The sequence below is a fragment of the Phyllobates terribilis genome, unplaced genomic scaffold (assembly GCF_046119375.1).
Source record: "Phyllobates terribilis strain yellow unplaced genomic scaffold, ASM4611937v1 Scaffold_5__5_contigs__length_657084704, whole genome shotgun sequence".
In the NCBI taxonomy this organism is placed as follows: domain Eukaryota; kingdom Metazoa; phylum Chordata; class Amphibia; order Anura; family Dendrobatidae; genus Phyllobates; species Phyllobates terribilis.
Window position 1 is genome coordinate 655,885,091 of NW_027362765.1, and position 25,277 is coordinate 655,910,367.

The following is a 25,277-nucleotide window of genomic DNA, read 5'->3' on the forward strand; positions in this document are numbered from 1 at the left end:
TCCTTTTGGATAAACAGACATATTAGGCAAGCATTTTGGAGCTTTCACCTAAATAACTACAGGTGGTGAGATAAGCTGCACAATATAATTGACCTTTCAGTATATTGTTGCACACACACCATCTATTTAGCAAATGCCCTTGTTATCAACAGCAGCCTTTTAAACTCACCTGAGCTAACAGGTATGTGCGCTGGTTACTCTGCTGCGCTTAAAATTTCTTTTTTGGTTTGCTACAATGCCTTTTCTGAAACGTTGTCTCCCTCTGCTGGAACACTGACTTCTTTCATTTAATGCCTGCAGACTATAAAAGAGAACCCAACCCAAAAAGTTTGGTTGATTAGTCTGTGGCATTCTGTTAAACTGTTGCTTATGGCGTTCTCTGTGAGCTTCTCAGCGACATTCAGCCAGCCAGGTATCCTGCCTGCAGTAGATGGAATGTGGCAATGGAACGCTGGCTGCGCGTGTCATAATAGGCTCTGAGCCTTTATATACCTGTGCACAGCAGCAGCCACCTTCAGTCTGCTGCTGGACAGCCAGCAGCAGCAGCAGCAGGAGAGGTATGTAATCAGGAGCCCTCCTGCTAAGGGTAGACAGCTGCTCGTTCCACCCCACCCCCCGCCTTAATTGGTTCTCCTCCCTTCCAACGGTGTTGAGGCGGGTGGGAACAGCAGGGGGTGAAGGTGCTGTGTTTAAAGAGGTGGAGTTATGCAGATCTAAAACGCGTGGATTGCAGCAGCAGCAAGCCGAAAAGTGCAGGCATGTAAGGGATCTAGAGGTTGACAACATGTCTTCTTAACGGGAGTCCAGGAGCTCATCTCCACAAATGGACTTTTCAGGATCCTTGGGTGGCTCCGTAGTTTGAAACCAATTCTGGTTATCGCTTCTCGGCCTTTTGGCTAAGATCAAGTGTAGTATCTGTTCTTATCAGTTTAATATCTGATACGTCCCCTATCTGGGGACCATATATTAAATGGATTTTTAGAACAGGGAGATGGAAAAAGAGCTTGCTCTGTCCACTCCACGCATTGACCTGGTATTGCAGTATCTCCAGGACCGGTGCACCCCTTCTTTAATGCAGTTTCTAAAATCAGAAAGAATTGAATTCAATGTTTTTTGTTCATTTTGCTTGTTTGTCGGATTTTGGGATGGACTCTTTGGCTTTGCTTTTCTTCTCCTCATTGGATTTTTCATGTTCAAAGTTGCAGAAGCCAGATTACAAGCTCATTTTGGTTCAACTTCAGCAACTGTGCATTGCATTGCCATGTAATGTGATGCAATGCTATCTTTCTAGCTCTCCCTTTTTACTTCCTTTTGGATAAACAGACATATTAGGCAAGCATTTTGGAGCTTTCACCTAAATAACTACAGGTGGTGAGATAAGCTGCACAATATAATTGACCTTTCAGTATATTGTTGCACACACACCATCTATTTAGCAAATGCCCTTGTTATCAACAGCAGCCTTTTAAACTCACCTGAGCTAACAGGTATGTGCGCTGGTTACTCTGCTGCGCTTAAAATTTCTTTTTTGGTTTGCTACAATGCCTTTTCTGAAACGTTGTCTCCCTCTGCTGGAACACTGACTTCTTTCATTTAATGCCTGCAGACTATAAAAGAGAACCCAACCCAAAAAGTTTGGTTGATTAGTCTGTGGCATTCTGTTAAACTGTTGCTTATGGCGGTCTCTGTGAGCTTCTCAGCGACATTCAGCCAGCCAGGTATCCTGCCTGCAGTAGATGGAATGTGGCAATGGAACGCTGGCTGCGCGTGTCATAATAGGCTCTGAGCCTTTATATACCTGTGCACAGCAGCAGCCACCTTCAGTCTGCTGCTGGACAGCCAGCAGCAGCAGCAGCAGGAGAGGTATGTAATCAGGAGCCCTCCTGCTAAGGGTAGACAGCTGCTCGTTCCACCCCACCCCCCGCCTTAATTGGTTCTCCTCCCTTCCAACGGTGTTGAGGCGGGTGGGAACAGCAGGGGGTGAAGGTGCTGTGTTTAAAGAGGTGGAGTTATGCAGATCTAAAACGCGTGGATTGCAGCAGCAGCAAGCCGAAAAGTGCAGGCATGTAAGGGATCTAGAGGTTGACAACATGTCTTCTTAACGGGAGTCCAGGAGCTCATCTCCACAAATGGACTTTTCAGGATCCTTGGGTGGCTCCGTAGTTTGAAACCAATTCTGGTTATCGCTTCTCGGCCTTTTGGCTAAGATCAAGTGTAGTATCTGTTCTTATCAGTTTAATATCTGATACGTCCCCTATCTGGGGACCATATATTAAATGGATTTTTAGAACAGGGAGATGGAAAAAGAGCTTGCTCTGTCCACTCCACGCATTGACCTGGTATTGCAGTATCTCCAGGACCGGTGCACCCCTTCTTTAATGCAGTTTCTAAAATCAGAAAGAATTGAATTCAATGTTTTTTGTTCATTTTGCTTGTTTGTCGGATTTTGGGATGGACTCTTTGGCTTTGCTTTTCTTCTCCTCATTGGATTTTTCATGTTCAAAGTTGCAGAAGCCAGATTACAAGCTCATTTTGGTTCAACTTCAGCAACTGTGCATTGCATTGCCATGTAATGTGATGCAATGCTATCTTTCTAGCTCTCCCTTTTTACTTCCTTTTGGATAAACAGACATATTAGGCAAGCATTTTGGAGCTTTCACCTAAATAACTACAGGTGGTGAGATAAGCTGCACAATATAATTGACCTTTCAGTATATTGTTGCACACACACCATCTATTTAGCAAATGCCCTTGTTATCAACAGCAGCCTTTTAAACTCACCTGAGCTAACAGGTATGTGCGCTGGTTACTCTGCTGCGCTTAAAATTTCTTTTTTGGTTTGCTACAATGCCTTTTCTGAAACGTTGTCTCCCTCTGCTGGAACACTGACTTCTTTCATTTAATGCCTGCAGACTATAAAAGAGAACCCAACCCAAAAAGTTTGGTTGATTAGTCTGTGGCATTCTGTTAAACTGTTGCTTATGGCGGTCTCTGTGAGCTTCTCAGCGACATTCAGCCAGCCAGGTATCCTGCCTGCAGTAGATGGAATGTGGCAATGGAACGCTGGCTGCGCGTGTCATAATAGGCTCTGAGCCTTTATATACCTGTGCACAGCAGCAGCCACCTTCAGTCTGCTGCTGGACAGCCAGCAGCAGCAGCAGCAGGAGAGGTATGTAATCAGGAGCCCTCCTGCTAAGGGTAGACAGCTGCTCGTTCCACCCCACCCCCCGCCTTAATTGGTTCTCCTCCCTTCCAACGGTGTTGAGGCGGGTGGGAACAGCAGGGGGTGAAGGTGCTGTGTTTAAAGAGGTGGAGTTATGCAGATCTAAAACGCGTGGATTGCAGCAGCAGCAAGCCGAAAAGTGCAGGCATATAAGGGATCTAGAGGTTGACAACATGTCTTCTTAACGGGAGTCCAGGAGCTCATCTCCACAAATGGACTTTTCAGGATCCTTGGGTGGCTCCGTAGTTTGAAACCAATTCTGGTTATCGCTTCTCGGCCTTTTGGCTAAGATCAAGTGTAGTATCTGTTCTTATCAGTTTAATATCTGATACGTCCCCTATCTGGGGACCATATATTAAATGGATTTTTAGAACAGGGAGATGGAAAAAGAGCTTGCTCTGTCCACTCCACGCATTGACCTGGTATTGCAGTATCTCCAGGACCGGTGCACCCCTTCTTTAATGCAGTTTCTAAAATCAGAAAGAATTGAATTCAATGTTTTTTGTTCATTTTGCTTGTTTGTCGGATTTTGGGATGGACTCTTTGGCTTTGCTTTTCTTCTCCTCATTGGATTTTTCATGTTCAAAGTTGCAGAAGCCAGATTACAAGCTCATTTTGGTTCAACTTCAGCAACTGTGCATTGCATTGCCATGTAATGTGATGCAATGCTATCTTTCTAGCTCTCCCTTTTTACTTCCTTTTGGATAAACAGACATATTAGGCAAGCATTTTGGAGCTTTCACCTAAATAACTACAGGTGGTGAGATAAGCTGCACAATATAATTGACCTTTCAGTATATTGTTGCACACACACCATCTATTTAGCAAATGCCCTTGTTATCAACAGCAGCCTTTTAAACTCACCTGAGCTAACAGGTATGTGCGCTGGTTACTCTGCTGCGCTTAAAATTTCTTTTTTGGTTTGCTACAATGCCTTTTCTGAAACGTTGTCTCCCTCTGCTGGAACACTGACTTCTTTCATTTAATGCCTGCAGACTATAAAAGAGAACCCAACCCAAAAAGTTTGGTTGATTAGTCTGTGGCATTCTGTTAAACTGTTGCTTATGGCGGTCTCTGTGAGCTTCTCAGCGACATTCAGCCAGCCAGGTATCCTGCCTGCAGTAGATGGAATGTGGCAATGGAACGCTGGCTGCGCGTGTCATAATAGGCTCTGAGCCTTTATATACCTGTGCACAGCAGCAGCCACCTTCAGTCTGCTGCTGGACAGCCAGCAGCAGCAGCAGGAGAGGTATGTAATCAGGAGCCCTCCTGCTAAGGGTAGACAGCTGCTCGTTCCACCCCACCCCCCGCCTTAATTGGTTCTCCTCCCTTCCAACGGTGTTGAGGCGGGTGGGAACAGCAGGGGGTGAAGGTGCTGTGTTTAAAGAGGTGGAGTTATGCAGATCTAAAACGCGTGGATTGCAGCAGCAGCAAGCCGAAAAGTGCAGGCATGTAAGGGATCTAGAGGTTGACAACATGTCTTCTTAACGGGAGTCCAGGAGCTCATCTCCACAAATGGACTTTTCAGGATCCTTGGGTGGCTCCGTAGTTTGAAACCAATTCTGGTTATCGCTTCTCGGCCTTTTGGCTAAGATCAAGTGTAGTATCTGTTCCTATCAGTTTAATATCTGATACGTCCCCTATCTGGGGACCATATATTAAATGGATTTTTAGAACAGGGAGATGGAAAAAGAGCTTGCTCTGTCCACTCCACGCATTGACCTGGTATTGCAGTATCTCCAGGACCGGTGCACCCCTTCTTTAATGCAGTTTCTAAAATCAGAAAGAATTGAATTCAATGTTTTTTGTTCATTTTGCTTGTTTGTCGGATTTTGGGATGGACTCTTTGGCTTTGCTTTTCTTCTCCTCATTGGATTTTTCATGTTCAAAGTTGCAGAAGCCAGATTACAAGCTCATTTTGGTTCAACTTCAGCAACTGTGCATTGCATTGCCATGTAATGTGATGCAATGCTATCTTTCTAGCTCTCCCTTTTTACTTCCTTTTGGATAAACAGACATATTAGGCAAGCATTTTGGAGCTTTCACCTAAATAACTACAGGTGGTGAGATAAGCTGCACAATATAATTGACCTTTCAGTATATTGTTGCACACACACCATCTATTTAGCAAATGCCCTTGTTATCAACAGCAGCCTTTTAAACTCACCTGAGCTAACAGGTATGTGCGCTGGTTACTCTGCTGCGCTTAAAATTTCTTTTTTGGTTTGCTACAATGCCTTTTCTGAAACGTTGTCTCCCTCTGCTGGAACACTGACTTCTTTCATTTAATGCCTGCAGACTATAAAAGAGAACCCAACCCAAAAAGTTTGGTTGATTAGTCTGTGGCATTCTGTTAAACTGTTGCTTATGGCGGTCTCTGTGAGCTTCTCAGCGACATTCAGCCAGCCAGGTATCCTGCCTGCAGTAGATGGAATGTGGCAATGGAACGCTGGCTGCGCGTGTCATAATAGGCTCTGAGCCTTTATATACCTGTGCACAGCAGCAGCCACCTTCAGTCTGCTGCTGGACAGCCAGCAGCAGCAGCAGCAGGAGAGGTATGTAATCAGGAGCCCTCCTGCTAAGGGTAGACAGCTGCTCGTTCCACCCCACCCCCCGCCTTAATTGGTTCTCCTCCCTTCCAACGGTGTTGAGGCGGGTGGGAACAGCAGGGGGTGAAGGTGCTGTGTTTAAAGAGGTGGAGTTATGCAGATCTAAAACGCGCGGATTGCAGCAGCAGCAAGCCGAAAAGTGCAGGCATGTAAGGGATCTAGAGGTTGACAACATGTCTTCTTAACGGGAGTCCAGGAGCTCATCTCCACAAATGGACTTTTCAGGATCCTTGGGTGGCTCCGTAGTTTGAAACCAATTCTGGTTATCGCTTCTCGGCCTTTTGGCTAAGATCAAGTGTAGTATCTGTTCTTATCAGTTTAATATCTGATACGTCCCCTATCTGGGGACCATATATTAAATGGATTTTTAGAACAGGGAGATGGAAAAAGAGCTTGCTCTGTCCACTCCACGCATTGACCTGGTATTGCAGTATCTCCAGGACCGGTGCACCCCTTCTTTAATGCAGTTTCTAAAATCAGAAAGAATTGAATTCAATGTTTTTTGTTCATTTTGCTTGTTTGTCGGATTTTGGGATGGACTCTTTGGCTTTGCTTTTCTTCTCCTCATTGGATTTTTCATGTTCAAAGTTGCAGAAGCCAGATTACAAGCTCATTTTGGTTCAACTTCAGCAACTGTGCATTGCATTGCCATGTAATGTGATGCAATGCTATCTTTCTAGCTCTCCCTTTTTACTTCCTTTTGGATAAACAGACATATTAGGCAAGCATTTTGGAGCTTTCACCTAAATAACTACAGGTGGTGAGATAAGCTGCACAATATAATTGACCTTTCAGTATATTGTTGCACACACACCATCTATTTAGCAAATGCCCTTGTTATCAACAGCAGCCTTTTAAACTCACCTGAGCTAACAGGTATGTGCGCTGGTTACTCTGCTGCGCTTAAAATTTCTTTTTTGGTTTGCTACAATGCCTTTTCTGAAACGTTGTCTCCCTATGCTGGAACACTGACTTCTTTCATTTAATGCCTGCAGACTATAAAAGAGAACCCAACCCAAAAAGTTTGGTTGATTAGTCTGTGGCATTCTGTTAAACTGTTGCTTATGGCGGTCTCTGTGAGCTTCTCAGCGACATTCAGCCAGCCAGGTATCCTGCCTGCAGTAGATGGAATGTGGCAATGGAACGCTGGCTGCGCGTGTCATAATAGGCTCTGAGCCTTTATATACCTGTGCACAGCAGCAGCCACCTTCAGTCTGCTGCTGGACAGCCAGCAGCAACAGCAGCAGGAGAGGTATGTAATCAGGAGCCCTCCTGCTAAGGGTAGACAGCTGCTCGTTCCACCCCACCCCCCGCCTTAATTGGTTCTCCTCCCTTCCAACGGTGTTGAGGCGGGTGGGAACAGCAGGGGGTGAAGGTGCTGTGTTTAAAGAGGTGGAGTTATGCAGATCTAAAACGCGTGGATTGCAGCAGCAGCAAGCCGAAAAGTGCAGGCATGTAAGGGATCTAGAGGTTGACAACATGTCTTCTTAACGGGAGTCCAGGAGCTCATCTCCACAAATGGACTTTTCAGGATCCTTGGGTGGCTCCGTAGTTTGAAACCAATTCTGGTTATCGCTTCTCGGTCTTTTGGCACGATCTATCAGGTTTACCTGTGTGGTCTTGCCTGTGAGGTGCTCTTGGTACCCTTTCTCTCGGCCTGGGGGGATCGTTCCTCTTCGGAGGGACTTAACCCCCCTGCTGCTATTGGGAGGAAGGATTAGTCCGGGAGCAACGGGAAGGGATCCCATGAAGGCTTGCGCCTTTCAGAGAGAAGAGTCGGTACGTTCCTGAGTGAAGGATGCCGGCAACGCTCACATATTCATCGGGTGATGCCCGGATGCGGAACACCGTGAGGATTGAAGTTGGAGCAGCATCGAGGATGGAGAAGAATTTGGACTACATCTGCCATAGGATTCTTCTTGGAGTTCTGGAGTTTCGGCGGGAAGACATATTCTGCTTCCAGGACAACGAGTACAAGGGGACATACACCATCACCTTCAAGAGCCAGGGATGCTGTCAGCATCTCGTACAAAAGGTAAACGAGAAAAACTACTTAGATGAATTGGATGGACTAACCTTTTGTCTCTTGTATGCTTATGACGAGATCCCCATCGTGGTGCATTTCCCGAACCCCTTTGTGGAAGCTGCAGACATCTCGACCTACCTTACCCGCTATTGTGATGATCTGAGATACCTGGGTACTGTGAAGAACGCGGTAGGCTTCTGGTGCGGCAAGAGAAGGTATATGGCCCGTCTAAAGAGGGACCTTAGTGGAGTGGGAGGAATGCTACACCCTCCCTCAACCTTCGTAATCGGTAAGAGCAGAGGCTACTTATTTTATCCTGGAATGCCAGTATGTTGCAGGAACTGTGGACAAATGGGTCATACCCAAACGTCCTGCACGGGCAGGAAAGTAGACCGCTGCAATAATTGCAGCTGTTACGGACATTTAATGAAGGACTGTCCCGCTGGGAGGAAATGCAATCTTTGTGGTGAGGCGGGGCACATGTTCCGAGGATGCCCCAACAGGACCAGGACCTACGCAGAAGCTGCATCTTCTGCAGCTGAGCCGATGCGCCCGCCGGTCTTCACTGGCGGGCCGGCGTCGGAGGGCGGTTCGAAGGGCGAGAAGGCTGGGATGGAGCAGGGAGCCGGAGGCCCCTCTGGGGCGGCCCCTGCATCGAAGTCCCTTAACGATGGGCGGACCTCGCATGGACCGGAGCGGAGGGGTCCTCCTTCTGGAAGGGTATCCTCCGTGTCGATGGTTCCCGATACCGATCCTGTTGGGCTGGAGGGTGGTGCCCCTGTGCGGTTGGCTACAGGGGACCACGCAGCGATGGCCTCAGGATCTTCCAGGGCGATTAGCCAGCCAGATGATGGGGCTTTGCTTCTAGGTGGCGAACATCAGGGAATCGGTGTTGGTGATCTTATCCTGATGGACCAGTCTCTCCCCCTGGAGGAGGTGGAGGAAGAGGAGGACTGCACCAGTGACCTAGTGGAGTCTGCCCCGAAAAAGAGACGGAATGTCGAAGCCCCAGTGTCTCCTGGAATGTGGCTGGGAACCGAGACCTACGAGGGGGCAACCGCCGGCTCACAGAATATCGAGTCGTTTGGGTCCTCTAGCCCGGATGTCCTGGAGCAATTTGACATACAGGGCTTTGAGTCAGGTGTCCTCATGGAAGATCCACCACCCTGACCTATGAATGCCGACATTAAGACTTGTCTCACTGAATGTGAGGTCATTAAAGAGCCCAGTTCGTAGGGCTGCTCTATTCAAGCATTTAGAAACCGCTGACTTTGACATTTGTTTATTACAGGAATGCGGGATACAACATGCACTAAATTATAATGACATCAAGACAGATTGGAGACTGGGGCCCTCCATCTGGTCTGGCTCCAATGACAACAAGTCAGCGGGGGTGGGCTTCCTCTGTCGTGGGAGAAATATTACTGTAAATGCTGTCACAGAAATAGTACCAGGCAGAGTGGTTTTAGTGCATTTTAAATTTAATGGTTTTACCCTACGTGTAATGAATATTTATGCTCCCCCTGATAAGCAAGAGAGAATTAATTTATTTGGGATATTGCCATTGTACTGTACTGGGTCATCTCCCCTGATCGTAGGGGGTGATTTTAATTGTCTTTGTGCTAGTGAACAACGAGCGGGGGGTGACCCTTTACGCAAATTGGATAAGTCATGTCATCTATTGAAAGATTTTATAACTGATTTTAAATTATGCGATGCGTGGAGGTCACTCCTGCCGACGGACCCTGGTTATACGTGGTCCGGAAGAGGGGTGTCCTCCAGGATCGATTTTATTTTCCTATCAGATGATTTTAACCCTGTAAAATGTGTTTTAACATCAAATATATTTTCTGACCATAAGGGCTTGGAGGTGCACCTAGAATACCGGGATGAACAGAGGGTCAACAGGGGCCTCTGGCGTCTAAGTACTTACCTGCTGGAGGACCCTCTGATTCGACAAGACTTTGGTAAAGCCTATCAAGCCTGGCGGCGACAAAAACCTTCTGATGCCCCTATGGTAACCTGGTGGGAAAATTTGAAAAAAAAAGTCAGAATGTTTTTTATAAAAGCAGGGAGACGTAAAGCTAGAGAGAAAAAAAGATGTTTTAGTGATCTTAACACCAAACTACAAACACTTTTTAAATTCAAAGAGCTAGGGGTGGAGGTGGGAGATGATATTGCTAGCCTAAAAACTGAAATCCAGAACTGCATAGACACAAAGGGGAAAGAGATTATTTTTAACTCTAGAGTGCAGCACTTGGAGGAGGGGGAGAAGTGCTCTCGCTTCTTCTTCAAAAAAGTCATGGATAAAAGAGAAGTGATCACAAATCTAGAGGGTGAAACATCTATGCAGGGAATGTTGAATGCTACTTTTAACTTTTATAAGCATCTTTTTAGTAAAAAGTGTATAGATGAGTCCTTTTTATCTGATGCTCTTAATGATCTCGATTTTAAGTTAAATTTTACAGACCAGGAGTTTTTAGAACGCGATATTGTTTTAGAGGAATTATTTTATGTTTTTAAAAGTTTCTCTAAGGGTAAAGCACCTGGGTGTGACGGACTACCTGTAGAATTTTACCTTACTTTTTGGGACATTTTAAAAGAGGACCTTTTTATGCTTTTTAAAGAAGTTTTTATTTCTGAACAGTTGCCATTTTCGTGGAGGAGAGGAGTGGTGTCTTTGATATATAAAAAAGGTGATCGCAGTGCTCTAGCGAATTGGAGACCCATAACTCTCCTAAACGTTGATTACAAGGTACTTGCTAAGGTGGTTGCAAACCGGCTCAGGAATGTCATTGCCAAACTAATCCAGCCTGAGCAGGTTTGTAGTGTACCAGGCAGAAGTATTTCAGAGGTTTTAAACGTATTAAGGGATGTAATTTGGTATTCCAGAGACCGGGGTCAAAATGTAGCTCTTTTAGCCCTAGATTTTGAAAAAGCTTTCGATAGAGTCTCTCATAGATTTCTTTTTAGAGTTTTAAAAATAATGGGTATCCCTAATATGCTTTTAAATTGTATTAAGATTTTATATAAAAATTGTTTTAGTCAAATTTCTCTTAATGGCTTTTTAACAGATGGAGTTCCCCTTGAGTCCGGAGTGAAGCAGGGATGCCCCTTGTCGCCCATCCTGTTCATCTGCGCCATGGAGCCCCTGCTGAGCGCAATAAGGAAAGACAAAGTGATTAGAGGGGTTCCTGTTCCTGGCGGAGGTGGCAGTGATGTGAGAGTCTTTGGCTACATGGATGACGTGACGGTTGTGTGCGTGGACCCTGCTTCCCTCCGGAGGGCGGTGTTGCGCATTGAATTTTTTTCCCAGGCATCCGGGTTTAAACTTAATTTAAATAAATCTGAATGTCTGACTTTGGGATCCTGGGACACCGCCCAACTCCCGCAGCTCACTATAAAACGAGACAATGTAAAAATTCTTGGAGTTGTTTTTAATGAGGAGAATGTGGGAACTCAAAGCTGGGAGAATGTCATAGAAAAAATGTCAAAGAAAATATCATTTTGGGGTTTGAGGTCCCTAACAATGGAGGGGAAAATTTTAATTATAAAATCAGTGTTGTTACCCCTCATACTGTATATAGCTATGGTGTACCCCCCCTCTGATGTTTTAATTAAAAAAATGACTAGGATGATCTTTATGTTTTTATGGAACTCCAAAATGGAAAAATTAAGGCGAGAAATAATGAGGAAGAATAAAATGAACGGCGGAAGGGATGTCCCCGACTTACATATTTATTTGTATTTAAATTATTTCTGCTTTTGTTTCAAACATTTTAATGGTAATAGTGCGCTAAGTTATTTTTTAAAATATACTTGTGGGATGATTTTTAAAAGATGGTTTAAGTTGTCGTTGAATTCCCCTGTTTTACTATGCCCCCCCAAACACCAAGCAATCTTAGAAAAGACTGTTCGATTTTATAGCCTTGGTGATTTTAATATGGACATTTTTAAAGACCGCAAGAAGCTTTTATCTTTTCTGAGGAGGAATGAAGATGTGACCCCCATAGTAAATTTCTCAGAAGAGAGATCGAAGCAAGTTTGGAAGAATGTCTTCGGGAAATTCTTAGCAAATGGACATAAGGACATCGCATGGATGGTGGTCCACCAGTGCCTCCCCACCAGAGAGTTTCAACACAGGAGAGGCCTGGTGGCCAGAGCAAAATGCCCCAGAGACTCATGTGTTAATGACGAAACCACCTTGCACCTTATGTGGAATTGCCCATTTGCACAGGAACTTTGGCACAAAGTTGGGATTCTTTTAAAATGGACTTGCGGTTTAAGAGATTTTAACCATGAATATGTTTTATATGGCCTTTTTAAATGTCCGACCCCTCAACAGTATTGTATATGTTGGTGTATGATTAACTGTTTTAAAGACGCCCTTTGGAAGGCACGCAATATTTTACTTTTTAAACGTGATGCTATTTCTGTGAAGGATTGTCTTAAAATTGCTTTTAGTCAGATGTATATTTATTACTTGAGGGATGTCAAATGTATTGGGAGGAGGGATGCTAATCGTATATGGGGTTTTTATGGGTGGAATTCTGTGTTTTATTAATGTATTGTTTGTGTTGCTGTTTTTGATTGTAAACCATCTTTTACGCACATAATAAAATATGTTGAAACCTGATCTGTTCTTATCAGTTTAATATCTGATACGTCCCCTATCTGGGGACCATATATTTCAGATTGAGTGTTTTGTGTAGCATAGGGGTGTGATGTGTCTAGTTAGTGCGTCGTATCCTCATGCTATGTAAATATGATGTAGAATTCTGTGTGTACTGGGCTGCGGCTCTGTACACTGTCTGTTAACTTATTTTTTGTGCTAATAAAAGATATATTCAATCAAAAAATCTGTTCTTATCAGTTTAATATCTGATACGTCCCCTATCTGGGGACCATATATTAAATGGATTTTTAGAACAGGGAGATGGAAAAAGAGCTTGCTCTGTCCACTCCACGCATTGACCTGGTATTGCAGTATCTCCAGGACCGGTGCACCCCTTCTTTAATGCAGTTTCTAAAATCAGAAAGAATTGAATTCAATGTTTTTTGTTCATTTTGCTTGTTTGTCGGATTTTGGGATGGACTCTTTGGCTTTGCTTTTCTTCTCCTCATTGGATTTTTCATGTTCAAAGTTGCAGAAGCCAGATTACAAGCTCATTTTGGTTCAACTTCAGCAACTGTGCATTGCATTGCCATGTAATGTGATGCAATGCTATCTTTCTAGCTCTCCCTTTTTACTTCCTTTTGGATAAACAGACATATTAGGCAAGCATTTTGGAGCTTTCACCTAAATAACTATAGGTGGTGAGATAAGCTGCACAATATAATTGACCTTTCAGTATATTGTTGCACACACACCATCTATTTAGCAAATGCCCTTGTTATCAACAGCAGCCTTTTAAACTCACCTGAGCTAACAGGTATGTGCGCTGGTTACTCTGCTGCGCTTAAAATTTCTTTTTTGGTTTGCTACAATGCCTTTTCTGAAACGTTGTCTCCCTCTGCTGGAACACTGACTTCTTTCATTTAATGCCTGCAGACTATAAAAGAGAACCCAACCCAAAAAGTTTGGTTGATTAGTCTGTGGCATTCTGTTAAACTGTTGCTTATGGCTGTCTCTGTGAGCTTCTCAGCGACATTCAGCCAGCCAGGTATCCTGCCTGCAGTAGATGGAATTTGGCAATGGAACGCTGGCTGCGCGTGTCATAATAGGCTCTGAGCCTTTATATACCTGTGCACAGCAGCAGCCACCTTCAGTCTGCTGCTGGACACCCAGCAGCAGCAGCCGCAGGAGAGGTATGTAATCAGGAGCCCTCCTGCTAAGGGTAGACAGCTGCTCGTTCCACCCCACCCCCCGCCTTAATTGGTTCTCCTCCCTTCCAACGGTGTTGAGGCGGGTGGGAACAGCAGGGGGTGAAGGTGCTGTGTTTAAAGAGGTGGAGTTATGCAGATCTAAAACGCGTGGATTGCAGCAGCAGCAAGCCGAAAAGTGCAGGCATGTAAGGGATCTAGAGGTTGACAACATGTCTTCTTAACGGGAGTCCAGGAGCTCATCTCCACAAATGGACTTTTCAGGATCCTTGGGTGGCTCCGTAGTTTGAAACCAATTCTGGTTATCGCTTCTCGGCCTTTTGGCTAAGATCAAGTGCAGTGATCTAGCGGTTTCTGCCTTGGTCTTGGCTGGGAGGCGCTTGGGGTACCCGGCTCCTTGGCCTGGGGGGATCGCTACACTTATCGGTGGAGCTAAACCCCCCCTGCTGCTATTAGGGAGTCGGATTAGTCCCTGGGCAACGAGAGGCGATCACCTTGTCACCACACATAGCTGTGGGGGGCAACTGTCGCCACACATAGCTGTGGTGGCAACATTTGGAGGATTAAAAGGAAAAAACGGAAGGAAAACGGATCGTTGAGATGGAGTTTTGGAAAAAGAAGAGATGCTTACGTTTTTTTGTGAAACGGGAGACGGAAGAAACTTTTTTGGAAGAAAAATGGATTCTGGAAATTTTGAGGAAATATGAAGTTTTGGAGAAGGATATCTACTGTATGCAAGAAATAAAGCAAGGTAAAGTTTGTGATGTGACTCTAGTTTCTGAGGAAAAGTGCATTCATTTTTTCAAAGGCTGGAGTGAAGAGGATTCTGGGAAAATTGGAGTAAGTGCATCATTCATGGGGAAACCGAAGAGTGTGATAATTTACATGGACAATCCGTTTGTGGAAATAGAGGAGATAATGGTTTTTTTGGAATCTAAATGTAAGATGGTAAAGTTTCAGAAATTATACAGGAACAAAGTTGGTATTTGGAACGGAAAGAGACGTTTTTTGGTGTGGACAACAGGAGAAGAAAATTTGCATAATGGGAGGATTATGGTAAACGGGAGTTCTGGGTATTGTTACATGGAAAGCAGCAAAGGAACTTTTGAAAAGAACTTTGGAGGACAAAAGGAAGATATTGGTGATAAAATGAAGAAGGAAGTTGATGCGATAATTATAGAGGAGAATAAGCAGGGAAAAGAAGTTGAAAGTTTAAAGGTGAAATTGAAGAAAAAGGTAACGGTACAGGAAAATTGTGGATCAAGGAAAGTATCTGGTGAAAAGAAAGAAGTAAAAGAGGAAAAGGGTAAAGTGTTGGAGAAGGTGGTGACTTTCAGAGATGATGAGGAAGAGTATGATTGGGAACAGATGCGGTTAGAGCATGAGGAGGAAGAAAAGAAGTTAAGGGGTTTTGTTGGGAGGAAAGTAAAAGAGAAAAAGGGGATATTTAGTTTGGGAAACCGGGTGAAGTAATGTCAGTGGTGATTTGTTTGGAAACTGTTGAAACTGCAAAGGAATTGTTATGTTTAACTTTATATATATTAATTCAAATGAAAAAATATAAATATAATATCTAAACACGATGATGGAACTAAAATCTTGAGTTTGGTGATATACGATTTAAGATTATAAAACTTAATTTCTGAGTGTTTGGAAAAAAAAAAAAAATCTGTTCTTATCAGTTTAATATCTGATACGTCCCCTATCTGGGGACCATATATTAAATGGATTTTTAGAACAGGGAGATGGAAAAAGAGCTTGCTCTGTCCACTCCACGCATTGACCTGGTATTGCAGTATCTCCAGGACCGGTGCACCCCTTCTTTAAATGCAGTTTCTAAAATCAGAAAGAATTGAATTCAATGTTTTTTGTTCATTTTGCTTGTTTGTCGGATTTTGGGATGGACTCTTTGGCTTTGCTTTTCTTCTCCTCATTGGATTTTTCATGTTCAAAGTTGCAGAAGCCAGATTACAAGCTCATTTTGGTTCAACTTCAGCAACTGTGCATTGCATTGCCATGTAATGTGATGCAATGCTATCTTTCTAGCTCTCCCTTTCTACTTCCTTTTGGATAAACAGACATATTAGGCAAGCATTTTGGAGCTTTCACCTAAATAACTACAGGTGGTGAGATAAGCTGCACAATATAATTGACCTTTCAGTATATTGTTGCACACACATCATCTATTTAGCAAATGCCCTTGTTATCAACAGCAGCCTTTTAAACTCACCTGAGCTAACAGGTATGTGCGCTGGTTACTCTGCTGCGCTTAAAATTTCTTTTTTGGTTTGCTACAATGCCTTTTCTGAAACGTTGTCTCCCTCTGCTGGAACACTGACTTCTTTCATTTAATGCCTGCAGACTATAAAAGAGAACCCAACCCAAAAAGTTTGGTTGATTAGTCTGTGGCATTCTGTTAAACTGTTGCTTATGGCGGTCTCTGTGAGCTTCTCAGCGACATTCAGCCAGCCAGGTATCCTGCCTGCAGTAGATGGAATGTGGCAATGGAACGCTGGCTGCGCGTGTCATAATAGGCTCTGAGCCTTTATATACCTGTGCACAGCAGCAGCCACCTTCAGTCTGCTGCTGGACAGCCAGCAGCAGCAGCAGCAGGAGAGGTATGTAATCAGGAGCCCTCCTGCTAAGGGTAGACAGCTGCTCGTTCCACCCCACCCCCCGCCTTAATTGGTTCTCCTCCCTTCCAACGGTGTTGAGGCGGGTGGGAACAGCAGGGGGTGAAGGTGCTGTGTTTAAAGAGGTGGAGTTATGCAGATCTAAAATGCGTGGATTGCAGCAGCAGCAAGCCGAAAAGTGCAGGCATGTAAGGGATCTAGAGGTTGACAACATGTCTTCTTAACGGGAGTCCAGGAGCTCATCTCCACAAATGGACTTTTCAGGATCCTTGGGTGGCTCCGTAGTTTGAAACCAATTCTGGTTATCGCTTCTCGGCCTTTTGGCTGAGATCAAGTGCAGTGATCTAGCGGCTGCTGCCTTGGTCTTGGCTGAGAGGTGCTCGGGGTACCCGGCTCCTTGGCCTGGGGGGATCGCTCTGTTTTTCAGCAGGGCTTCACCTCCCTGCTGCTATTAGGGAGTCGGATTAGTCCCCGGGCAACGGGAGGCGATCATCTACCTGGCACTTCGGTGTTGAAGGTTTCTATTGAGAAGAGGAGAACCTGTTTGTGAAGAAGATGTCTGCAGCATCACATGAAGGAGAGGAAGATCATGTGCCTGAATTCGCTAAGGTGCAGAATTCTATTCGTTTGGTTGTTCAGGAGAACTTTCGAGATCAAAAGGATTTTAGGTATGTGATGAGTCAAGTTCTTGTGGATCTTTTTGGTTTGAAGACAGAAGAAGTGTTGGCGATAATGGACTACCCCAGGAGGGGTGTTTATGATATAGTTTTTGTTGACAAAGTTTTTTTTGAAGGATATCTAAGGAAAATGACTGCAAGCCAGGATAAAAGAATGGAGGGGATAAGTGTAATGCCACACTTCCCCGTTAGAGATAAATGGATCATTGTTAAAATGTACTCTCCATTGGTGGACGAAGAGGATGTTCTTACATTTTTGGAGTTTTTTTGTTTGTCAGTAACACCAAAAGGGAAGATTTATAATGAATTTGGTTTTTGGACTTCGAAGTGGAAATTTTTGGTCCGTTTCAAAGAAGATGAGCAGGGGACTGTGTTGCTTCCCCCAGCTAGGTTTAAGTTGGGTAATATAAATGGTGATATTTTTTTCAGTGGTATACCCACTTTTTGTCGAGTTTGTCGTCAATACGGGCATGGAAAGGAAAATTGTTCGGGTGGTGTATGTGGTTTTTGCAAAAAAGGTGATCATGAGTCAAAGGATTGTAAAGATCGGAGGAAGTGCAACTTGTGTCAGGAAGATACGCATGTTTTTAAGAATTGCCCAAAGAGGAAAAGAAATAAAGAGAAGGAGGTAGTGGTTAAAAAGGTTTTGGTAGAGAGAAAGGAGGAAAGTGTAGAAAAGGTGTTGGTGGTAAAGGGAAAATAAAGCAAACCTGTAGCAGTGCAGAGGGAGATGGAGAAAACAAGAGTAGATTGGGGGGATAGGGTAGAGAGTGAAATGGGAGGTGTAAGTCAGGGAACTGGCCGTGGTAAGGTTAAAAAGCAAGAAAAGAGAAAGGAACAGGAAGTGGAGGTGGCAATGGAAGAAAATATAGTTGTTTTTCAACAACCTATGTTTATAAAGAATGCAGAATATTTTAACCGGTTGTACCGTAAGTTGTATGATGAGAAACGTTTGGACTATCTTATAGAGAATGTTAGGAAAGAAATAATAAGAGATAAAAATGTTTTTTGTGTGAAATATAGAATACCAGATGGTGTATCGAAACAAGTTTTTTCAGCATCAAGGGTTGAAGATTTGTCCCTTAAGGTTCTGAGTTGGGTTGGGGTTCATGCTTTTGATAATGGTTACAAGTATTTTACTTGATGTTATTACTGTTGTTAATACAGTTATAATTTAATTTTTATTTTTTTGGTATCCATTCAGGTTCTGAAACATTTCTTTCTTTGTAAGTATTGTTGTATTTTTGTAATTTTTTTTTCTGACATTAAAAGTACCAAAACCTGATGATGATTTAAGTTGGAGTCCACGTCTTGTCTCCCTTTGGGGAGAAGAGGACTGTGGAGTGGACTTTAATTTTAACCTGAATAGGTTTTAAAAAAAAAAAAAAAAATCTGTTCTTATCAGTTTAATATCTGATACGTCCCCTATCTGGGGACCATATATTAAATGGATTTTTAGAACAGGGAGATGGAAAAAGAGCTTGCTCTGTCCACTCCACGCATTGACCTGGTATTGCAGTATCTCCAGGACCGGTGCACCCCTTCTTTAATGCAGTTTCTAAAATCAGAAAGAATTGAATTCAATGTTTTTTGTTCATTTTGCTTGTTTGTCGGATTTTGGGATGGACTCTTTGGCTTTGCTTTTCTTCTCCTCATTGGATTTTTCATGTTCAAAGTTGCAGAAGCCAGATTACAAGCTCATTTTGGTTCAACTTCAGCAACTGTGCATTGCATTGCCATGTAATGTGATGCAATGCTATCTTTCTAGCTCTCCCTTTTTACTTCCTTTTGGATAAACAGACATATTAGGCAAGCATTTTGGAGCTTTCACCTAAATAACTACAGGTGGTGAGATAAGCTGCACAATATAATTGACCTTTCAGTATATTGTTGCACACACACCATCTATTTAGCAAATGCCCTTGTTATCAACAGCAGCCTTTTAAACTCACCTGAGCTAACAGGTATGTGCGCTGATTACTCTGCTGCGCTTAAAATTTCTTTTTTGGTTTGCTACAATGCCTTTTCTGAAACGTTGTCTCCCTCTGCTGGAACACTGACTTCTTTCATTTAATGCCTGCAGACTATAAAAGAGAACCCAACCCAAAAAGTTTGGTTGATTAGTCTGTGGCATTCTGTTAAACTGTTGCTTATGGCGGTCTCTGTGAGCTTCTCAGCGACATTCAGCCAGCCAGGTATCCTGCCTGCAGTAGATGGAATGTGGCAATGGAACGCTGGCTGCGCGTGTCATAATAGGCTCTGAGCCTTTATATACCTGTGCACAGCAGCAGCCACCTTCAGTCTGCTGCTGGACAGCCAGCAGCAGCAGCCGCAGGAGAGGTATGTAATCAGGAGCCCTCCTGCTAAGGGTAGACAGCTGCTCGTTCCACCCCACCCCCCGCCTTAATTGGTTCTCCTCCCTTCCAACGGTGTTGAGGCGGGTGGGAACAGCAGGGGGTGAAGGTGCTGTGTTTAAAGAGGTGGAGTTATGCAGATCTAAAACGCGTGGATTGCAGCAGCAGCAAGCCGAAAAGTGCAGGCATGTAAGGGATCTAGAGGTTGACAACATGTCTTCTTAACGGGAGTCCAGGAGCTCATCTCCACAAATGGACTTTTCAGGATCCTTGGGTGGCTCCGTAGTTTGAAACCAATTCTGGTTATCGCTTCTCGGCCTTTTGGCTAAGATCAAGTGCAGTGATCTAGCGGTTTCTGCCTTGGTCTTGGCTGGGAGGCGCTTGGGGTACCCGGCTCCTTGGCCTGGGGGGATCGCTACACTTATCGGTGGAGCTAAACCCCCCTGCTGCTATTAGGGAGTCGGATTAGTCCCTGGGCAACGAGAGGCGATCACCTTGTCACCACACATAGCTGTGGGGGGCAACTGTCGCCACACATAGCTGTGGTGGCAACATTTGGAGGATTAAAAGGAAAAAACGGAAGGAAAACGGATCGTTGAGATGGAGTTTTGGAAAAAGAAGAGATGCTTACGTTTTTTTGTGAAACGGGAGACGGAAGAAACTTTTTTGGAAGAAAAATGGATTCTGGAAATTTTGAGGAAATATGAAGTTTTGGAGAAGGATATCTACTGTATGCAAGAAATAAAGCAAGGTAAAGTTTGTGATGTGACTCTAGTTTCTGAGGAAAAGTGCATTCATTTTTTCAAAGGCTGGAGTGAAGAGGATTCTGGGAAAATTGGAGTAAGTGCATCATTCATGGGGAAACCGAAGAGTGTGATAATTTACATGGACAATCCGTTTGTGGAAATAGAGGAGATAATGGTTTTTTTGGAATCTAAATGTAAGATGGTAAAGTTTCAGAAATTATACAGGAACAAAGTTGGTATTTGGAACGGAAAGAGACGTTTTTTGGTGTGGACAACAGGAGAAGAAAATTTGCATAATGGGAGGATTATGGTAAACGGGAGTTCTGGGTATTGTTACATGGAAAGCAGCAAAGGAACTTTTGAAAAGAACTTTGGAGGACAAAAGGAAGATATTGGTGATAAAATGAAGAAGGAAGTTGATGCGATAATTATAGAGGAGAATAAGCAGGGAAAAGAAGTTGAAAGTTTAAAGGTGAAATTGAAGAAAAAGGTAACGGTACAGGAAAATTGTGGATCAAGGAAAGTATCTGGTGAAAAGAAAGAAGTAAAAGAGGAAAAGGGTAAAGTGTTGGAGAAGGTGGTGACTTTCAGAGATGATGAGGAAGAGTATGATTGGGAACAGATGCGGTTAGAGCATGAGGAGGAAGAAAAGAAGTTAAGGGGTTTTGTTGGGAGGAAAGTAAAAGAGAAAAAGGGGATATTTAGTTTGGGAAACCGGGTGAAGTAATGTCAGTGGTGATTTGTTTGGAAACTGTTGAAACTGCAAAGGAATTGTTATGTTTAACTTTATATATATTAATTCAAATGAAAAAATATAAATATAATATCTAAACACGATGATGGAACTAAAATCTTGAGTTTGGTGATATACGATTTAAGATTATAAAACTTAATTTCTGAGTGTTTGGAAAAAAAAAAAAAATCTGTTCTTATCAGTTTAATATCTGATACGTCCCCTATCTGGGGACCATATATTAAATGGATTTTTAGAACAGGGAGATGGAAAAAGAGCTTGCTCTGTCCACTCCACGCATTGACCTGGTATTGCAGTATCTCCAGGACCGGTGCACCCCTTCTTTAATGCAGTTTCTAAAATCAGAAAGAATTGAATTCAATGTTTTTTGTTCATTTTGCTTGTTTGTCGGATTTTGGGATGGACTCTTTGGCTTTGCTTTTCTTCTCCTCATTGGATTTTTCATGTTCAAAGTTGCAGAAGCCAGATTACAAGCTCATTTTGGTTCAACTTCAGCAACTGTGCATTGCATTGCCATGTAATGTGATGCAATGCTATCTTTCTAGCTCTCCCTTTCTACTTCCTTTTGGATAAACAGACATATTAGGCAAGCATTTTGGAGCTTTCACCTAAATAACTACAGGTGGTGAGATAAGCTGCACAATATAATTGACCTTCAGTATATTGTTGCACACACATCATCTATTTAGCAAATGCCCTTGTTATCAACAGCAGCCTTTTAAACTCACCTGAGCTAACAGGTATGTGCGCTGGTTACTCTGCTGCGCTTAAAATTTCTTTTTTGGTTTGCTACAATGCCTTTTCTGAAACGTTGTCTCCCTCTGCTGGAACACTGACTTCTTTCATTTAATGCCTGCAGACTATAAAAGAGAACCCAACCCAAAAAGTTTGGTTGATTAGTCTGTGGCATTCTGTTAAACTGTTGCTTATGGCGGTCTCTGTGAGCTTCTCAGCGACATTCAGCCAGCCAGGTATCCTGCCTGCAGTAGATGGAATGTGGCAATGGAACGCTGGCTGCGCGTGTCATAATAGGCTCTGAGCCTTTATATACCTGTGCACAGCAGCAGCCACCTTCAGTCTGCTGCTGGACAGCCAGCAGCAGCAGCAGCAGGAGAGGTATGTAATCAGGAGCCCTCCTGCTAAGGGTAGACAGCTGCTCGTTCCACCCCACCCCCCGCCTTAATTGGTTCTCCTCCCTTCCAACGGTGTTGAGGCGGGTGGGAACAGCAGGGGGTGAAGGTGCTGTGTTTAAAGAGGTGGAGTTATGCAGATCTAAAACGCGTGGATTGCAGCAGCAGCAAGCCGAAAAGTGCAGGCATGTAAGGGATCTAGAGGTTGACAACATGTCTTCTTAACGGGAGTCCAGGAGCTCATCTCCACAAATGGACTTTTCAGGATCCTTGGGTGGCTCCGTAGTTTGAAACCAATTCTGGTTATCGCTTCTCGGCCTTTTGGCTGAGATCAAGTGCAGTGATCTAGCGGCTGCTGCCTTGGTCTTGGCTGAGAGGTGCTCGGGGTACCCGGCTCCTTGGCCTGGGGGGATCGCTCTGTTTTTCAGCAGGGCTTCACCTCCCTGCTGCTATTAGGGAGTCGGATTAGTCCCCGGGCAACGGGAGGCGATCATCTACCTGGCACTTCGGTGTTGAAGGTTTCTATTGAGAAGAGGAGAACCTGTTTGTGAAGAAGATGTCTGCAGCATCACATGAAGGAGAGGAAGATCATGTGCCTGAATTCGCTAAGGTGCAGAATTCTATTCGTTTGGTTGTTCAGGAGAACTTTCGAGATCAAAAGGATTTTAGGTATGTGATGAGTCAAGTTCTTGTGGATCTTTTTGGTTTGAAGACAGAAGAAGTGTTGGCGATAATGGACTACCCCAGGAGGGGTGTTTATGATATAGTTTTTGTTGACAAAGTTTTTTTTGAAGGATATCTAAGGAAAATGACTGCAAGCCAGGATAAAAGAATGGAGGGGATAAGTGTAATGCCACACTTCCCCGTTAGAGATAAATGGATCATTGTTAAAATGTACTCTCCATTGGTGGACGAAGAGGATGTTCTTACATTTTTGGAGTTTTTTTGTTTGTCAGTAACACCAAAAGGGAAGATTTATAATGAATTTGGTTTTTGGACTTCGAAGTGGAAATTTTTGGTCCGTTTCAAAGAAGATGAGCAGGGGACTGTGTTGCTTCCCCCAGCTAGGTTTAAGTTGGGTAATATAAATGGTGATATTTTTTTCAGTGGTATACCCACTTTTTGTCGAGTTTGTCGTCAATACGGGCATGGAAAGGAAAATTGTTCGGGTGGTGTATGTGGTTTTTGCAAAAAAGGTGATCATGAGTCAAAGGATTGTAAAGATCGGAGGAAGTGCAACTTGTGTCAGGAAGATACGCATGTTTTTAAGAATTGCCCAAAGAGGAAAAGAAATAAAGAGAAGGAGGTAGTGGTTAAAAAGGTTTTGGTAGAGAGAAAGGAGGAAAGTGTAGAAAAGGTGTTGGTGGTAAAGGGAAAAGAAAGCAAACCTGTAGGAGTGCAGAGGGAGATGGAGAAAACAAGAGTAGATTGGGGGGATAGGGTAGAGAGTGAAATGGGAGGTGTAAGTCAGGGAACTGGCCGTGGTAAGGTTAAAAAGCAAGAAAAGAGAAAGGAACAGGAAGTGGAGGTGGCAATGGAAGAAAATATAGTTGTTTTTCAACAACCTATGTTTATAAAGAATGCAGAATATTTTAACCGGTTGTACCGTAAGTTGTATGATGGCATGTAAGGGATCTAGAGGTTGACAACATGTCTTCTTAACGGGAGTCCAGGAGCTCATCTCCACAAATGGACCTTTCAGGATCCTTGGGTGGCTCCGTAGTTTGAAACCAATTCTGGTTATCGCTTCTCGGCCTTTTGGCTAAGATCAAGTGTAGTATCTGTTCTTTTAAGAACACAAGAGCTACGATCTACACTTGACGAGAGCGATCGAACTCGGAAGGAGAAGAGCTTCGGAGCCCAGCTGACATCAGAGAACGAAGGCGGATATCGGTGGGAGGAAGAAGCTCTAAAGAATCCAGAAGAAGACGAAGACTCGGAGAAGAATCGGGCTGTCCTGTGGAATCTTCGAGGAAGAAAATCATCGAGACAAAGACCTTTCGGGGAATTTGTCCAGAACACGACGGGAGAAGAATCTGCATAGCTCCACCCATTCCGGGAAGAGTTCCAGATCCAGCTCCAAGAAGTAACTGCAGGAGGAAAGCCATGGCAAGCGCTGCGAGGAAGGCCGAAAAGAAGAGCCTGGAGCTGGGGACAGCCAGGAGGGCCCAGCCAGGAGCCGATTCTGACCCCAAGGACTCTGCCTCCACGACTGGCCAGCAGAAGGGACCCCAGAAGCCCCGCCACGAAGCTCCAGCCCTGGAGCCATGGATGCGGCAGACGGTGGCCCTGAAGCTGAAGGAAGTGGATGGGAGGGTGCCGGACATGTCCTCGGACGTGTTCTGCCAGAAGATGCTGCTGGATCGAGGCTTCTCCAGGTCGGACACCCTCAGCATCCAGACCTTCTTGACGGGGATCTTCTTCGTCACCTTCGCCACTGTGAACACCTGCAGGAGGTTCTGGGAAATGGTAAGCGCAAAAGGACCGGATAATTCTTTCTCTGCCTTTACAGGTAGCTGCCCTATCCAGAGGGATGAAAGGAGGATCACGGTCTCCATGCGCAACCCGCACACCCCAGGCCAAGACATCTGTACCTTCCTGAGACGCTTCTGTTTGGTTGTGAAGGAACCCTCTCACATCCTGAATGGACTCGGCTTCTGGACAGGTAAGTGGTCGGTGACCGTTAGACTTCACAGGGACCTGGCGTACTCAGACGGACTTCGGCACCTGCCCCCGACATTCTCCCTGGGCAACTCCTACGGCCTCATCTATTACCCGGACATGCCGCGGAACTGCAGGAGATGCGGCAAGAACGGCCACGAGATGAAGGACTGCAAGGAGGATGCCTGCAGGATTTGTCGAGTGACGGGACACAGCTCGAAGGACTGCCCGAAGAAGACGTCCTGCAACCTGTGTGGGCTGGCGGCTCATCTGTACAAGGATTGCCCCAGGCGTGAGAGATCCTGGGCATCGGTGGTTGCGACGACCCCAGCTACGGAGGACAAGGCCCCGACGACCAGGCCTGTGAAGGTCAAGGACGCGACGACCAAGGCCCCAGCGGCCAAGGCCGAGACGACCAAGGCCAAAGCGGTCAAGGAGTCGGTGGCCAAAGCCCCAGCGACGTTCCCAGCAGCTCCGAAGCAGAAGAAAAAGTCAAAGGAGGGTAAGAGTTCTGTCACCCCTCTCTCGATCCCTCCCCCTGCCACCCCCGTCCAATCCCCCCCCACCCCGGCCACCCCTGCTGAGGATTCCACTTCCTCTTCCTCCTTCCCCTACTCCTCAGCAGGTGTCCTTTCCCCTGC

General features: G+C 44.5%; 8 non-coding genes and 3 pseudogenes across 8 annotated transcripts; all 11 read left to right on the top strand.

Annotated features, from left to right (window-relative positions):
* Positions 1-876: 876 nt before the first annotated feature.
* Positions 877-1,067, top strand: LOC141149372 (U2 spliceosomal RNA). Its single transcript, XR_012245671.1, has one exon. It is a non-coding gene; the product is annotated as a U2 spliceosomal RNA (small nuclear RNA).
* Positions 1,068-2,182: 1,115 nt separating this feature from the next.
* LOC141149373 (U2 spliceosomal RNA) lies at positions 2,183-2,373 on the top strand. The gene has a single exon (XR_012245672.1). It is a non-coding gene; the product is annotated as a U2 spliceosomal RNA (small nuclear RNA).
* A 1,115-nt stretch (positions 2,374-3,488) lies between these two features.
* Positions 3,489-3,679, top strand: LOC141149374 (U2 spliceosomal RNA). The gene has a single exon (XR_012245673.1). It is a non-coding gene; the product is annotated as a U2 spliceosomal RNA (small nuclear RNA).
* Positions 3,680-4,791: 1,112 nt separating this feature from the next.
* Positions 4,792-4,982, top strand: LOC141149870 (U2 spliceosomal RNA). The gene has a single exon (XR_012246151.1). It is a non-coding gene; the product is annotated as a U2 spliceosomal RNA (small nuclear RNA).
* A 1,115-nt stretch (positions 4,983-6,097) lies between these two features.
* Positions 6,098-6,288, top strand: LOC141149375 (U2 spliceosomal RNA). The gene has a single exon (XR_012245674.1). It is a non-coding gene; the product is annotated as a U2 spliceosomal RNA (small nuclear RNA).
* A 6,205-nt stretch (positions 6,289-12,493) lies between these two features.
* On the top strand, positions 12,494-12,540 carry LOC141151307 (U2 spliceosomal RNA; annotated as a pseudogene).
* A 137-nt stretch (positions 12,541-12,677) lies between these two features.
* Positions 12,678-12,870, top strand: LOC141150260 (U2 spliceosomal RNA). The gene has a single exon (XR_012246517.1). It is a non-coding gene; the product is annotated as a U2 spliceosomal RNA (small nuclear RNA).
* Positions 12,871-15,315: 2,445 nt separating this feature from the next.
* Positions 15,316-15,502, top strand: LOC141150444 (U2 spliceosomal RNA). Its single transcript, XR_012246644.1, has one exon. It is a non-coding gene; the product is annotated as a U2 spliceosomal RNA (small nuclear RNA).
* Positions 15,503-18,356: 2,854 nt separating this feature from the next.
* On the top strand, positions 18,357-18,535 carry LOC141150353 (U2 spliceosomal RNA; annotated as a pseudogene).
* Positions 18,536-20,979: 2,444 nt separating this feature from the next.
* LOC141150445 (U2 spliceosomal RNA) lies at positions 20,980-21,166 on the top strand. The gene has a single exon (XR_012246645.1). It is a non-coding gene; the product is annotated as a U2 spliceosomal RNA (small nuclear RNA).
* Positions 21,167-23,717: 2,551 nt separating this feature from the next.
* LOC141151045 (U2 spliceosomal RNA) lies at positions 23,718-23,795 on the top strand (annotated as a pseudogene).
* Positions 23,796-25,277: the final 1,482 nt, after the last annotated feature.